Consider the following 4,360-nt stretch of genomic DNA (forward strand, 5'->3'; position numbering starts at 1 on the left):
CGGCATTGCAAGGCGGGTTCCTCCTCCAAATCCTTCATAGAAGATTGTAAACACCAAGAGTAGTGTCCGGCTTTGCAAAATAAGCTTCCACATATTGCCATAGAGAGAATAATATTAACACAAATCAAATCTGCTGACGTATTCCGCAGTGCACCATCACACTACGGCCAAGTCCTTTACTCGAATCATTTTTACTTTTCCACCTCAGCATGTTTTGCGAGGCGGTTTCCTTGGCACGTCTTGTCAAAGCAGAGATCGTGTACCCCCCCTTTACGGGATTCTCATCAATACGGACGTGGGTAACCCAACCGCGCCACTTATCACGGCGCTTGGGAGGCAAGCGAGTTTTACTAGGCTGGTGGGGATGCACAACCGCATCCGCCCATATAAGGGGATAAGGATCCACCTTTTTACCTACGCCTTCTTCCTCCTTTGCCTACCCATCTCCTGCGCACTCGAGCTCCAGCGCCCAAGCCCGCACTTCCCACCTCAACCTTCTCCAGCAATGTCCGGAGAGGGAGGCAAGTGGATGGTCTCCTCCGTCACGGAGGGACGAGTCAAAAAGCTAAGGAAGGCCGGATACTTGTCCAAGGACATCGCGCACTGGCTTCCCGAGGAGGGGCAGCTTCTCCCCACCCCAGGGCCCCATGAGAGGGTAGTGTTTCTCCCCCACTTCCTCCGCGGACTGGGTTTTCCACTCCACCCATTTGTCCGGGGGCTCATGTTCTACTACGGCCTGGATTTCCACGACCTGGCCCCGAACTTCATCCTCAACATCTCGGCGTTTATCGTCGTGTGCGAGGCTTTTCTCTGCGTCCGCCCCCATTTCGGCCTCTGGCTCAAGACCTTCAACGTCAAGCCCAAGGTGGTGCGCGGCAGCCAGGCGGAGTGCGGAGACGCCATGGCGGGCAAGATGGCCAACGTCCTATGGTTCGAGGGCTCTTTCGTGGAGACCCTAAAGGGATGGCAATCCAGGTGGTTTTATATCACCGAGCCGCGCGATCCGAAATGGACCGCAGCCCCCGAGTTCCGATCCAGACCCCCCCCCACACGGCTTGTGTCCTGGAAAGAGACGGGCCTGTCATGGGGTGATGAAAAAGAGGTGACCGGATTGCAAACATGCATCCAGTCCCCGGTGAACAAGCCAGTCCGGCTTGTTAATGTAATCCAGGTTATGCTCGTCCGCCGGATCCTCCCGTGCCAACAATGGGATTTCAATCTGTGGGAGTTCAACCCGGCGCAGCATCAAACTCTCAACAGGCTCTTCGACACGACGTACGAAGACGCCTGGAAGATGCTATTCAAGGGCGCCGAGGCTCCCGCATCCGCTTCCGAGGACCGCGGATACAGCTCGCAGCGTCATGCTAACGAGGTAAGCCATCTACATCTTTTACATGATGTTTAAGCTTTTTTCATAGTTTGACTCTATGCGGGATCTAAACTCCCTTACCTTTGATAGGCTTGGCGGGCGATATCCGGACCGATTAACTGTCCGGCTCCGCTGCCCGAAGACCCAGCCCCAGCTCTACTAGTGAAGCTGCTGGTTCCGGCGCCTTATGTGGTGCCGGAGAAGAAGGCCAAGAAGAAGAAGACCACGGGGACTCGAAAGAGTGCCCGCAATGTGGTGGTGTCGGACTCGTCATCTGACGAGTCCGAGACGCCCTCCTCCCATGAAAACAAGGAGGAGGAAGAAGAAAACTCTCCCCCCCAGCGCGGGAAGGAAAGAAAAGGAAGGCCGCCCTAACGGGGGAGGCCGGAGGGTCCAGGAAGAGGAAGACCCCTCCGCCGGACTACTCCCTCGGCGCCGAAGAGGGCGAAGAGGAGTGGGAAGACAGGGCCAAGCGTCCGGCGAAATCGTAAGTTCGGATATCAGAATAACTCATGACGTTCCTTTGTTGCGCAGCTTTCCCTAATATCGAATATAATTACGCAGTCCGCCCCGGGCCGAACTTGACGAGTCGTCGAGCGGCTCCCTGAATTCATCGGACGTGAACTCAGTTCCGCCCGTTGTCTCCCCCCGCACCGCGGACGACGCCGAAGTGGCGTCGCGACGAGCTCCGAGGCAGGAGGAGGTGGTCCCGGAGGAGCCGCAAGGCAACCTCCCGGACCCCAGGAGTAAAGGGGACAAGACCCCCCAGGGCTCCAAGTCCGGCTTTGAGCCGGACACCGCACTGGAATCTACAACAGTTCCGGTCCGCGGTAGGTGAACTCCTTCCAAGAGGAGTAAGCCTTCTGAGCCGGCAGTCTCCGTCCAACCGGAGGTGCCGGACAATCTGCTGGAGGTGCTTGACGGCGCCTCCATTGACGAGGAGCACCATACTATTATGAGTACGGTGATCCAGAAGGTTCAGTCCGCCAAGAGCGGACTGAGTGAAGCTTGCGCTAGCCTTCTAACAGGCTTCGAGGTAAGTAAAAAATATGTAAAAATATAACCGCATAGACAGTAGCCCGTGATGCTCTGTTCGGTGTTCGGAAAGAAAAACCGAATAGAGGATCTATTAAAATTTGCAGGAGTCTAACAACAAAGAGTCAATATGCGTATGCAGGCTTCGCTGCTAGCCACTGCCGCACTGACTGCGGAGGTGGGTGCCCTGAAACAAGGCCTCGAGCGGACCGAGCAAGAGCTCGGCCTTGCCAAACGGCAGCTCGAGGAGAAAGAAGGTAAGAAATACCTTACAAAAAAGTGCCTATAGAAAGGCTTGATTGCAAAAAATAACAGGATTGTACTGCTTATTGTAGGGGCCACGAATGAGGTGGCGACCCTCAAGCAGGCGCTGTCCGAGGCCGAAAAGAAAACGGCCGCGGAGTGCTCCAAGCGAGAGAAACTTGAGGGCCAGGTCGGCGAGGTGCAGCAGGAGCTTCAGGCTCTCATGAAGAAACATGAGAGTTTGGAGCTTGAGTCCAAGACGCAAGCGTCCGAGCTCGCGGCGGCCCTTGAGACTATCAAGTCCGCCAAGGCCGAAGCCCAAAAGGCCCTCCAAGAGTTGGAGGAGATGAAAAAGATAGTGGCGGGTAAGGCATTCTTTATGCAAAGCAGAAGTATAAAAGTAAAGTACTTGTTACTTACCCGAATCCGGAGCTCTCCAGGGGCATTTGCAGATCTTCTCCGCAGCGTATCCGGCCGACGCCACCGCATTCTACCGAGCCGAAGAGGACAGCTCAACGGAGAAGGTGTTCTGGTCTCAGTATGCTGAGGCCGGACACCCTGTGCCCTTGAGCGACCAGCTGAAACAGCTGGTCGAGCTCCACAAGGCGGCTGAAAAGGCCATGAAGGGCCTCATAGTTCGGCTGTGGCCCGGAGAGGCCCTTCCTAGGAGCTACTTCGGGTGGTGCGGCGACTGGTGGAGGCCTGTCCAAGGCTCGAGGTCATCAAGCGCTCCGTCTGCATCGAAGGTGCCCGTAGGGCCCTTGCCCGTGCAAAGGTCCACTGGGGTAAGCTGGACGGTGAGAAGCTTGTGAGGGACGGGCCGCCGCCGGGGAAGGAGCATCGCAAGCCCGAGAACTATTATAAGGATGTTCTTGCGGGTGCCCGCCTTGTGGCGGATGAATGTACCAAGGATGTAATTTTTGAATGAACTCGCTCGTGTTTATCCTGTGCGCTGAAAACTTGTTCATATGCGCTAAGAAATGCTTATTGAATTTAAAATATTACTTTCTGTGCGGCCGTTTATCAAAAATTGAGAGATGGCCAGTCGTCGGCTTCTGCCCCCATGCCACTAGTGCTGGGGTGTTCGGGATAAACCTGAGCGCTCTTTTTCCCATAGTTGGGTCCTTCAAGGGAGGCGCTCAGCACAACGAACCAGGCAATCGGACTATAATGCTTGAACACTCTCACTTAGCCATAGAACTCTATAATTTTAAATTTCGGCGAAGCCCCTAGTTCGGAAGACCGAGTTCGGGGCGCTATCCATGCCTTGGCCGGACAAAGCTGGCTCCTCGCTCGAAGCGGCATAAGTCTTTAGGGACTCGAAAAACCTCTCGAACAGCGCCCGGTCTCTCGCCACATCATGATAGTCAGTTTTAGCTTTCTCCACTGAGGTGCTTAACCCAGCTCAACTGGGGCACAATCGCAGTGGTTCTCCTAGTGCTACCTTAGCCGATATAGCGAAACGTAAGGCACCAAAACATAGGAGCCGGGCAAACCCAACTATTGACCCAAATCATGATTCGGAGCCGATGCATATAGTGCTATAAGTTCGGGGTGCCGCACTTGTGAAAGTGTACGGACTTCTCACGCCATTTATGGGGTACTGAAGCCCCTGGCGTGTTTGCCGTACCATGGTGTACGGGTGCAATCATGTCATTTAATAAACATATATGTAAAAAGAAGATAATGCAAAAAATAGACAGAAAGCTATGC

Source organism: Triticum aestivum, chromosome 5A, assembly GCF_018294505.1.
Source record: "Triticum aestivum cultivar Chinese Spring chromosome 5A, IWGSC CS RefSeq v2.1, whole genome shotgun sequence".
Lineage (NCBI taxonomy): Eukaryota > Viridiplantae > Streptophyta > Magnoliopsida > Poales > Poaceae > Triticum > Triticum aestivum.